The 12872-nt window shown below is 43.6% G+C and overlaps 1 pseudogene; it reads right to left on the bottom strand.

Moving 5' to 3' along the window:
- Positions 1-966: 966 nt before the first annotated feature.
- The window catches only part of LOC119329387, a 19951-nt pseudogene continuing 8045 nt past the window's right edge, over positions 967-12872 (bottom strand).

A 12872-nucleotide genomic window follows, 5' to 3' on the forward strand; every position in this document is an offset into this window, starting at 1 on the left:
CGTGGCGTTGCATTGGGCCCCGAAAGGCACGTCCTTCCCCCTCAAGTCAAGACCCGGCTGGCGTTCCAGTTTCCCGCCCAGGCCGGGATGCCGCGATCCAGCTTCAACTTCGAGGGCAAGCCAAGCCCCTCAACCCGGCTCACCACCAACCGGCTCCCCAGAGCAAGCCGGCCGGGTGGCGCGACCCGGCCCAGCCACGTGGCGCATGTCGGCCGGTCGCAAGAAGTTAACTCCGAGATGACCAGAGGGTGTGGCTACATCCCCCCCTTTTACGTTAGCCCCGGGCGGGTGCGACAAGAGCGCATCCCACGCCCCCGCCCAATGCGGGCGGTGTCCCCATGGTGGAACCATGTAGCTATGCGGCACGTACCACCCCCATGACGCCTAATGAGGTGTGCCACGGTACCAAGCAGCCGGCCATACCCATGCAGCACGGCCAGGTACGGCCCACACCGAACGAACCCGGCAGGCCCAACGGCCCGCCGGCTCCCAAACACTGACACCAGGGCCCGCACCACTCCCCTTCACTAAATTTTTTTAAGTGGCATCAAAAAGAAACATTGTCCATTTAGAATTACCATCTCTTGGCCCCTTACGTTTTTATGCCAAACTTTGATCATAAATTTAGTGTGTCAATCAAAAATAATATCTTGAAAAACTATATTCAAATACAAATCCAATGATATAATTTTTAGAAACATGCATTAACATCTTATTAGTTAAATCTATGTTCAAATTTTGACACAAAATACAATGAGGACTAATAAACCAGAAGGTAGTAGTAAAGAAAAAACGTTAGTAAAATACGCCTCCATGTCGATACGAAGAGGAAGCCACCGCAATAATGGTGGCTCCCAAAACATCGAAACCAAGCACTCTAACCAAGAACTGTGAGACTTCAAAGGATTGTTATAAGCATTACTGGACTGAAAGCACAACATCGATTGATAAAGCAAAGGATTGTTATAAGCATTACTGGACTGGAAGCACAACATCGATTGATAAAGCAATTTCACCATGTTCACTCAATTTGATGAACGAACCTGTATTAACACAACTGAGGCCATTAAACAACACCCTGCTGTCGAAACAGACAATGCTTCTAGTCAATTTTCATGATTAATTTTATGTTCATGTATCACAATTAGCGGTAGAAAGGCGAGCACGAGCATCAAGCAGCCACTAAGGAGATAACGATAATTAGTAGACTTTGATCTCCTTGGCCTGAGAAGCATAGAAGCTATGTGGGTAGCAAGCTCCATGGACCAAAGAGACTTCATATAATTATTAGTAGACTTTGATCTCCTTGGTCCGAGAAGCATTGAAGCTCAGCTTCATTGAAGCTATCTGGGTAGCAAGCTCCATGGCCTCCTTGATCCGAGAAGCATCACTTCCCTGTATGCAGACAAGTTTTAGTGTTAGAAGTGTTAGATGCATCCGTATCTAGACAAATCAAAGACAAGTACTCCCTCCGTCCGAAAATACTTGTCATCGAAATGGATAAGAAGGGATGTATCTATAACTAAAATACGTCTAGATACATCCCCTTTTATTCATTTTGGTGACAAGTATTTCCGGACGGAGAGAGTAATATGGAACAGAGGGAGTAACAATAATTAGTACACTTTGACTAAAGAGCTTGAAGATTAACAATGCCTCACCTGGCCCTGGGCAAGACCATTCTTGCCACCGCCTCCTCTCCCCTTGAGCGGTGCGATTGAAGATGTAAGCCAATCCAACACATTGAAGCCATTGGGTGTGTTGGGAGGTACACCGGCATAAATAGCGGCCTTGTTTGATGCCTCGTCTGTGCTGAATACCATCATCAGCAAACTCTGGAAAAGTCAAACCCACAAGGTCACCAGCACATCCAAAGATTTGATACAAGGAACACAAATTAAATGTTTCAATTCGTTCAAAACAAATTGCTGCTTTAAGTTGGAAATTATGCTGAATCTATAGTCATTCTTGGATGATGGGGATAGTACTAGACAGAAACGTATTGGAGTACCGAACGGTTCATGGCTTTGACAACTGCTTCACGGAGAGCAGTGGTATCAAGACCCACATCGGCATAGGTAACACAGAAGGGTTTTCCTTCAGAAAGAGCAGCTTCTGCGGCATCTATGGCAGTCTTGACAGCCCTTCGGATATTTTCCTCGCACATTTTCTTCTTCTCCTTCCTAAGTTGATCCTGATATATGCGACAGCTATAATCAGCTTTCATACCATAAATAATTTCTCTTTGACAAGATGTGACAAATGAACTAAAACATTTACAGACCTCCAACTTTGAGACATTGCCTCTTAGATCTGCTTTTCTAGCAGCTGGAATAGCAGCTGCATCCAGTGTATTCTTGATGGACCCAATTTTCTAATGAAGAAACATCATACTTACATCAGAAATAATACAAAGCAGATCAACAGGAAATGGCTACAAAGTACACCTTATATCATCTATCCATATAAAGGCTAAGGGCATAATATTTCTAAGAAAACATGCAAAAAACACAATAAATTCTGGAAATATCCAATCTACCAGAGTATCACAACCATATGGCTCACACTAAGAGACACAAGCACAAAAGGGGAAAAGCTTAGTACCTTTTCCAATGTCGCTCCGTCCAGTTTAGATGCTTCATTGATATCAGTATCGATAGATGATGCCAACTTCATAGCCTGGGAGGCACGCTCAGCAGTAACAGCCGTTATCCTCCGAACACCTTTGGCGATACCCTCTTCAGATATGAGCGCAAATGCTGCAGCATCTCTAGTGTTCGAAATGTGTGTACCTGATATACATAAACTTTAGATGACATAAACTCACAAAAATGTAGAATTACATAGAGCAGAGTAGTAAATATACCTCCACACAGCTCAGTTGATATGGATAACCATTCTTTGCTTTCAGGGTTTGCAAGCAGATCTTCCACTTTGCGACCAATCGATACAACTCTTACAGGATCAGGGTAGATCTACAAAGTCCATATGTAAAACCAATTAAACGAAACAACAGGGCAGGCAAACTGAGATATGAGAACATGGTATGCCGCGCAAGGTAAGAGAACACACTTCACCAAACACAGCTCGCAGACCATTTATGCGCCTTGCATCAGCTAATTTTATTTCTTGTGCAGATACCTCTAGCTCATCCTTTATTTGCTGGTTCACTATCTACTCAATTTTTCTCAAATCTTCTGGCTGAACAGGTTTCCCTGTTATTATGTACTGACAGTTGAGTTGACAAGCTTAGGAAAAACATCATGAGGATGCAATATATACAACACGGAATACCATGGGAGAAATCAAATCTCAGCTTCTCTGGAAGAACAATGGAACCTTTCTGGTCAACATGGTCACCAAGTACTTCCTACATATACAATAGCGAAACCATCATGAGTGCAAAAAAGCACTCCCGGTAAAATCTGAGATGTTTGAAAACATACCCTTAGAGCAAAGTTCAGCATATGGGTACATGTGTGGTTTGGAGCAATGAGACTACGCCGTGTGTAATCAACCTACCAAGAGTAATAGAAGTACCGCAATGTAATTTAGCAAACTTCACAGGTTACCTGATTGGTATAAAAGAATTAATCAGTAAAGAATGTTACCTTGCATTTCACTTCATCGCCAACGGACAATGCCTTGGAGTCAGGCCCTTCCAGAAATGAACAGGCGTGCAGGACATAGCCAGCAAACACTTGGACATTGTTCACAGTGAAAGATCCAGATGGACCCTCGATACTCCCAGTGTCATAGATCTAATCCAGAAATATCATATGGCATGTCAAAAGAATTCATACAACGCATCACACAACTCTCGAACACGCAGGAGAGCTGTGTATCGTTCATTAAAAAGAGGAAAAGTTTATATATATATACAACACCAAACCCCACACAAGAACAGAGGTTACATGGACGCATTTCAAAAAGAACAAAAAACGACCATGGCAGCATGGTGACTTCGAATAAAACATCTATGGTTGTTGAGTGCAAATCGCAATGTTTGTTGGGGAATGTATGGGTATTAACTTGTGAAATTATAACTGAAAATTTTGAAGCCAATTGTATGGGCAACTTCGAAGCCCTCAACACTATTTTCCGCAGAGCGGGATTGGATACAACCGTAATATGGTGTTTGAAATGGTGTAATGACAAAAACATTACTTCAACAATTTATTTATGAGTGAGTTAAATTTAATAAAGAAAAACATCTTGTGGTTGCACTTGACATTTTCATTCAACTACACCAACATCACACTGTCATAAGTGAAGTTGTACCTGACCACCCTGTTCCGCATAGAAGCTTGTGCTTTCCAAAACAAGACCAAAATCTTCATCACCAGATACAGTGGCTATGAACTCTGAGCCAGTATAGATAGCTTTCACCACACTGCTATGTACCTGCAAAATGTTTTTAGGTACATCGGCCATAATCAATATATAAGTGTTTAACCAGTGCAAAATATGAACGGTGCAAGAACAATCAAAAGCTGGTAGCCAGGTAAATTAACTACTTGAAGGTTATTCGAAGAGGAGGGTTGCTTTCTGCGTAATCCCAAACAGGCACTGAATATTGGAAGGAGCTGTACCTAATAGCCAAACCACAAATGAATAATCTAGCTAATCATCTAACCTCGTGTTGGAATTTCGGGCTATCATTTGTGCTAGTAAGCCCCTGATTGTGCAGCTGTGATGTGGCATTAGCATCCAGGACAATAGATTTGCCACCAGCCTGCCAGAAAACATATATAACAAAAAATAAGTACTCCCTCCCTCTCAAAAAGCTTGTCTTAGATTTGTGAAGATACGGATGTATCTAGACACGTTAGTGTCTAGATACATCCGTATCTATAAATCTAAAACAACCTTTTTGGGACGGAGGTAATATGATATAAACCATAACAGACAAAACTTGCCCAATCAATTGAGCATTAGTGGCATATAAGAGATGCTAACTTTAGTTATTAGAACATTACTAAACAACAAAGGGCAGGAATAATACTTGGGTACCATACAAGACCACAAGTGAAGGATTAAATTTTATATTCAAGGACAAATAAATACAACCTTGTAGCGAGCATTCCTAGCCTTTTGCCTTGCTTCTTCCATAGAAAGATTAAAACCCTCCATGTCAACAGATAGCCCGAAGTCAACTCCCATGACCTGAGATAGGAAACAACAACGATACAAGAAAAACAGACAATAAAAACTTTAACAACAGCATAAACATGAAACATATATCACTGTCAAATTAATTTGATTAAATTTACTGATGAAAACATGAAGAACAAACCTCAGTTAAATCAATTGGATAACCATAGGTGTCCCACAGAACAAATGCATCCTGAAAGTACAAATAACGGTTGCAATTACAAGAAAAATACCAATATAAACTTGAAAGTTTCAGCAGGATGTACCGGAACATTGAGAAACATGACCGAAGTACGATCCAAGAGACATATTTCTTTGCAGTGAACCCCCAATCTCAAAATAAGGACGAGGAGAAGAATTATTCCACATCACTGTAGAAAATATTACCAAGTTTATCAAATAGTTGAATTCCTTAGTTTTGACATGTTTCTTGAATACAAAGGAATGAATTTGAACATATAATGAGGCTAGCCAACTCGTCTCCTCGGTTGTCCCTCGATTTGCTTCAGTTTGGACCGTTGGATGTTGGTCAAACTGTTTATTTTTGCGTTGGTTGACGTTGGATCTTCGTTGGTTCTCATTTTGACCATGCGGTGAGTTCTCGGCAGACCATGACCTGTGGGCTCGGTCTCTCAGCCGATTGGCTGGGTGAGCCTTTTTCGGGCACGGGCAGCCTCTCCTACCGCGCCGCGTGCGTGCGCCGTGGGCGCTATGCGCGATATGCGGTTCCCGCTCGCCCCTGTGGTTCGCTCGTCGGTGACGCTGCAGGTGGGGCTGTCTTCTCCTTGGTCCCGCGCGTCATTGTCCTGCCTCTTGCTTTTTTGTGTGCGCGTGGCCTCCTGCGTCTGGATTGGCTCGTGCCGAGTATGGAGCGAGAAGGGGACGCCATCGCCATGCCTCGTCGCGTCGTGAGGCGTACTGGTGGCTTCTTTTTCTTCGGGTGGTCTGTTACCTTTTCCTGTGTCACTTTGACCCGTCGCCCACCTGTCTCGTCATCCCTCTCGCCGTCCTCTCTAAGGCATAGCCCTCTTCGTCCGCCCCCAGCAGGCCATGGGGGCGCCGCCCTGGTTGCGAGGAAGCCGCTGGAGGAAGAACTCAACTGGACATTGTCGACCGGAGGAGGGGATCGATTCGATCTGCAGAAGAGAGATAGAAGATGAGGGGGAGAGGGAAGGAAGGAGAGGGATTCTATCTGGAAGAGAGAGAGAGAAGATGAGGGAAAAAGAGATGGAAGGAGAGGAGGGAGAAAGAGAGAGGAAAGAGGAGAGGGAGGCGCGACAACGGACGTGAGAGGGTCAATGGTCGGCGTTGGCCTGCCCCGGCGAGGTAGGGCGCGACCTGAAGGTTGGTGGTGGCTCGATCCGCTCCTGGATCAGGACCTACAAGGAGGGTGGGGCTCGGGCACGAGGTACGGCAGGCTGCGCTCCACCTCTTCCTCGAGGAGCATGTGCAGTGGGAGGACAGCAGCTCACGCGGTGGTGAGGGGGCCTCAACTGGTGCACAATGGGGACTCCATGCATCTCCTGCGCTCCGCAACCCTCTCCTTCCCGGCACGGCAGAAACAAGGATGCCGAGGCGGTTCAGGTTTGTCTTCACCTCCTCTCATCTGCAGCTTCATTCAAGCATGTATATTAAATTGGTAGGTATTCCAGGGATTTAGCTTATGTATGTACTACACCTACATGGAGAAGTTTTCATGTACACATATCACTGAAAGTGGAATATATATTCCAAATGCCAACACAACCATAGTCCAGTATGCAGAACTATTTGCACCCACGCAGTTATATCAGTTGGTTTTAGTTCTGAGATTTTTCTTTATTTTGTCTTTTTTGGCAAAAAAATTGGATGTATGAAATCTGAGATTTGCACAGTGCATTTCTTTTCTATTCATCTGCAGTTGCGTGGAAGAGTAGGAAGATTGGGCAGAGAGGGTTTCACATACCTCTTCTACACTTACAAGTCTTCCTTTCCAGGATTGCCATGGTGAGCTGCTGCTGTAGTGCTTTATAATTTTTTTTGTCCCTTTGCTAAACTTGTTCTCTTATTCTGATGCTATGATTTATGATGGCTAGATGAGATTTGTGGTGAGAAGTTTCCTTTCTTTTGTTTACCTGCAGATCTAGAATGCACGATTGATGATTTTGTTTGATAGGTTAGAAATCTAAATAATAATAAAAATTAAATTGTGTAGTTGGTAAACATCGAAAGCCAAGAAAAATATATAGCTTACTTACAATGTTGTTTGATCAATTGCTTTGCGGCAGGCTCACTGATGGAGTATGCCTAATCTTGGACTCAATTTATTGCCTGGTGTTGATGTGTTTCTTTTATTCTATTTAGGTGGGTTCTAAGCTACTAAGGGAAACATACAATTTATCAGTTTGAGACCTGCTTCAGTCTGTGTGCTGCTGCAGGGGGCTTTGGATGGTGGTCTTGATATTCAGCACAGTGACAAGAGATTTGCTGGCTTCAAGAAGGATGAGAAGCAGCTGGACACTGAGATTCACCGCAACTACATTTATGAAGATCATGTTGCAGACTACATGAAGGTGAGTTGGATCCATTGTCCTTGTGGTATTATTATAATGCAATTTCTTCATTCCCCTGGGTATCGTTGTTGTATACATGAATTCTTTCTGAAAGATATCTGAGCCTGATTCATCCATATAAAAGTATCCTAAAACAGTGTACTTTGTTCTTATTTCTGAAGCAGGTTACTGAATCTTGTTTTAACTTCTGCCCTACCCTTATTTCAGTCGATAGCTGATGAGGAACCTGAGAAGTACCAATTTCACTTTAGTGAGTACATCAAGAAGGGGATTGCAGCTGATGACATGGAAGCACTGTACAAGAAGGTTCATGCTACCATTCGTGCTGATCCGACCATGGCAAAATCAACCAAGGCACCTCCGAAGACGCACAACAGTTAGATGTATCTTACTGTTTATTAAAGTCAGACAACTTATTTCAGCACTTTCATTGGATTGCAAGTTAACAGGACTGTTTGCTGCAGGTATAATCTCAAGAAGCGTTGAGGTAGGTGACACAGCTTGCCATGTATGTGATGTTGCAGCTCAAAATTAAGAGGTTGTCAATCCAATAAGAGAAGCCAAGGAGCTATTGGCGATCGTGTGATGCGTACTGGATCATGAAGTTTATCAGTATGTAGTAATGGGTATCAATGTTTTCTCATACTCATGTAGTCAATTCACACCTAAAATGTATGTTCTTTTGTTAAAACCTTGAAGTATTAAGATGCTAGGCTAAATAAATTCCTTCATAATCAATAATTGAAAAGTTTTGCTATGCAATAAGATACAGTTGCATGCAAAAAATAATCTTGTCTTATATAGTTATATATCAAAACTATGGATTTGCTATGCACTTCTTGTGATCATTAGTGTTCACTGTTTTCCTACGGATTTTGTTGGACACCTGCGGCATTGTGGTGTCGGACGCGACGGACGCTGCCAGGTCTGCGCCCACACCGTGCTCAGGGAGCCTGGCCTCTTTAGTCGTGTTCTCCATCTTGCAGCACATGGTGAACTACACTGTAGAGTTCAGCTGTGTTTCCCCTGTTTTCTTCTACTACAAGAGTTCTAATGATTTGTACTGTTTGGCTGCAAATTTATGTTGTTTGCATCACCATATGGATAGTCGTAACAAATGAAGAGATTTCAGATATTTTCACAATCTGACTCGAGTCACAGGCTATAGGTTAACTTTAATTGACTGGTAGTATGGGAGTAATAATTTCTGAAATCTAGAAATGATCTTGTTGCTCATATAGATCTTTCTGGTAATCTGATCTACCTTTGCTGTATTAGTGGTGTTGGGTTAATAAAAATCAACAGTGATGTTTAAAAAAGCTAAAGGTGATTGTTGTAGTTACTGGGATCCTCCAAGTGGATCATAATAATGATGAGAAAGTCTGATGGTAAGATCGCAGGAACAGGCACTGGGTACAAACACAGGAAAGCTGCAGCTAAGGAAAGCGGCAGGGGTTTGGCTATTGCTGAATCTATCCTAGGTAAGAGAGAGGGCAAAGAAATTTTTTGGTTCTATCATAAAGCAGGCTGCGGCCTTGAGGAAACAACTTGAAAACCTACGGAAACATCAGCCTTCGTCTGCAAGAGTCAGAGAGATCAAAACCGTCTCCAGGAACCTAGATGAGATCCTCCATCGTGAGGAGATGATGTGGAGGCAACGATCAAGAGCTCTTTGGTTGCGGGAAGGGGACAAGAACCAAATATTTCCAGCGCAAGGCCACATGGAGGCGCCGGAAAAATACCATCAGCAAATTAAGAGATGAGAGTGGCGAGTGGGTGGAAGATAGGAGCAAACTTCAGGAAATGACCTCGGAATTTTTCAGGAATCTGTACACTAGGAAGGAAGGAGTTGACCCAAAAATGATAGTGGACAGCATGGTCGAAAAGGTCACACAGGAGATGAATGCGGATTTGGTTAAGGAATTCACAGAAAAGTAAGTTAGCGATGCACTCTTCCAAATCGGGCCTCTCAAAGCACCCGGCCCAGATGGCTACCCGGCTAGATTTTTCCAAAGGAATTGGAGCACGGTAAAACAAGATGTGGTAAATGTAGTCCTGAAGTTTTTCAAGGAAGGAGTCATGCCAGAGGGTATTAATGATACTGTCATCGTGCTAATCCCAAAGGAAAATAGCCCTGAGTTCTTGAAAGACTTCAGACCTATAAGCCTATGCAATGTGATCTATAAGGTTATTTCCAAATGTATGGTGAGCCGGCTCAGACCACTCTTGGATGAGCTAATCTGGGAAACGCAAAGTGCCTTCATTCCAGGCCGCTTGATCACGGACAACGCTACGATTGCCTTTGAGTGTTTTTATAAAATACAACACAGTAGGCAGGCATCCAACACCCACTGTGCTCTCAAACTGGACCTGGCGAAAGCGTATGACAGGGTTGACTGGGGATTTATGGAGGAGGTCCTCAAGAAACTCGGCTTTGATCAAAAACGGATTAGTTGGGTGATGTGTTGTGTGAAATCAGTGAGATATACAGTTAAGTACAATGGAGAGCTTCTGGAACCGTTCAGTCCATCGAGAGGGCTTAGGTAGGGGGATCCGTTAAGCCCCTATCTATTTCTTTTTGTCGCAGAAGGACTGTCATGCCTGCTGGACAGAGTAATTCGTCGAGGCAAGATCACTCCCCTAAAGATTGCTAGAGGCAGCCCCAGGATCTCGAATCTGCTATTTGCGGACGATAGTCTTCTTTATTTCAAGGCGTGTAGAGAGGAGGCCGAGTGCATCACACAGATTCTGCGTGACTTCCAGAACGGATCAGGCCAACTCTTAAGCAATGGGAAGTGCTCAATTCTCTTCAGTGATATATGCCTGGAGGAGGTCCAAACAGCAGTGAAAACGGAACTCCAAGTATCAGCCATGACCTTCGAGAGCAAGTATTTGGGCCTTCCCACCCCAGAAGGACGGATGAAGGACTCATCTTTCCAACCAACAATGGAGAGGTTTATTAAGCGCTGTTCGGATTGGTCGGAGAGATTTATGTCTCATGCGGCAAAGGAGGTCTTGGTAAAATCGGTACTGCAGGCCCTCCCTACTTATTGCATGAGCGTATTTAAGATGACCCAAGGTTTTTGTGACAAATACGAAAAACTAATACGGAGTTTCTGGAGGGGTGAGGAAAATGGACAGAGGAAAGTACACTGGATGTCTTGGGAGAAGATGGTCAAGCCAAAGAGAGGGGGCGGCATCGGGTTCAGAGATATGAGCCTCTTCAACAGCGAGGCAGGCTTGGAGGCTGCTGCAAAGGCTGGAGAGCCTGTGTGCCCGTGTTCTCAAATCAAAGTGCTACCCACACGGTGAACTCATAGACACGGTGTTCGCATCAGAAGCATCTCCAGTCTGGCGGGGAATTGAACATGGACTTGACCTTCTCAAGGCAGGCCTGGTTTGGAGGATCGGAAATGGAAATGAAGTTAAAATTCAGAGAGACAACTGGATCCCGCGACAGGAAGGTTTGAAGCCGGCCATGTTCATCCGGAGATCCAGACTAAGATGGGTTAACCAATTGATGATGGACGATGGCAGCGGGTGGAACACAGACCTGGTGCACCAGCTATTTTACCGCTTCGACGCAGAAGCAATCTGTAGCATCAAGCTCCCAAGGGTGGACGTGGAGGATACGTTGGCTTGGCACTATGAAAAGACAGGCCAGATCTCTGTTCGCAGTGCGTACCGACTGGCAGTCTCGATCCAAAACCAAGCGGGAAACCCAACATCCAGTTCGACAACAGAAGCTGATGACCGTAGTATTTGGGACATTATTTGGAAAGCCAAGGTACCAGAACGGAGAGCAGGATGAGTATGTCAACATGTTGTTCCTTGACGTTGGCCTTCTTCTATAAAGTTTACATGCAACTCTCCTCCATGGTTAAAAAACCAATTTAAACGTCTTGTTTCTTTGATGGTTACTCATTTCTCTTACCGTTGTTGTATCAAAACAATTGTATTTTTGGCTTGGGCTCATTTTCTAGGAGAATGAGATGTGGGATAAACTACTCTGAAATGCTTGATTCCCTTCAAACAATTTATAAGCTAACTAATTTTGGCTGCTGCTGCACATGAAACAATTGTACTCTGTTGTTGCCATCTTGCCTTTTATGTGAGCTTAAACACACAATCAATTAAAATTTTACTAGGTTCATACCGTATGTATTTGCTCAAAACACAGTTACTGAAAAAATGCAAATACTTTTAACGAGTACATGATTTTAAATGGGACTCCACGCCATTTGGCGCAACAGGTCATTGTTATACAAATATAATTTTTTGGCGCAATGGGTTATACAATTTTTTTTCAAATTCGGGTTTCACAACGTGATAAACATATTTTCAATATAGCATGGTTTAACACATGGGCTTTCTGACTACCAATATTGAATATGTCCTTGCAAAATGAAACTATTTTCATCAACAACATGGCTTTAGCGGGTCTCTGCGCCATTTGGCGCAAAGGTTCAACTAGTAGAAACTAGAAAGGAGGCTACACACCCAAGGGGCGCAGAAGAGCTAGCTCTCTGGCTGACAAAGCACTAACATATGATGCCTGCTTTTCATTACTAATTTTAGATGCAACAACCAAACAGAAAGTCTCTCTAGTCTCCAAGCTACTTCCTCCAATAGCGTCAAGCCTCTCCATCTTGATAGGAAGAACCACATAAACGCTTAGGTGGATTCCCTCTACCCACGGTATTCAGAGCTGTAACCAAGCTTGCAAAACAACAGTTCCAAGATTTGATTGAGCATAATGCTCATTGAAAATCGCTGCTGGCATGGATGAAGGAGCACCAGATTGATATGTCCATGGCTGGGTATAGGTCTAGGATTGAGGGGTAACGCCCTTAACCTCATCTAACCACCGGTAAGGGTGCGAGCAGAGCGGATAGAGATGCTCAACGGATGAGTGTCTGTACATGAATATGGAGTGAATAACAACCAGATTGTGATGGATACAACTTGTCTCTATTGCATAGCCCAAGCGGAATATATACATAGCTAAAGGTCCTCATATGGTAGTAGACCGTGGGCCACCCTATCAGAGCCACCCATCCCATGCTCAAGATCTGTGCAGAAAACACAGCTAATTCGAGGAGAAAGGGAAATTAGTCCCTTCAGTGTGCAGCTAATTTATATTATCTCCTAACTGTCGTTACTTGC

This window comes from Triticum dicoccoides, chromosome 7A (genome assembly GCF_002162155.2).
Source record: "Triticum dicoccoides isolate Atlit2015 ecotype Zavitan chromosome 7A, WEW_v2.0, whole genome shotgun sequence".
Taxonomy (NCBI): Eukaryota; Viridiplantae; Streptophyta; class Magnoliopsida; order Poales; family Poaceae; genus Triticum; species Triticum dicoccoides.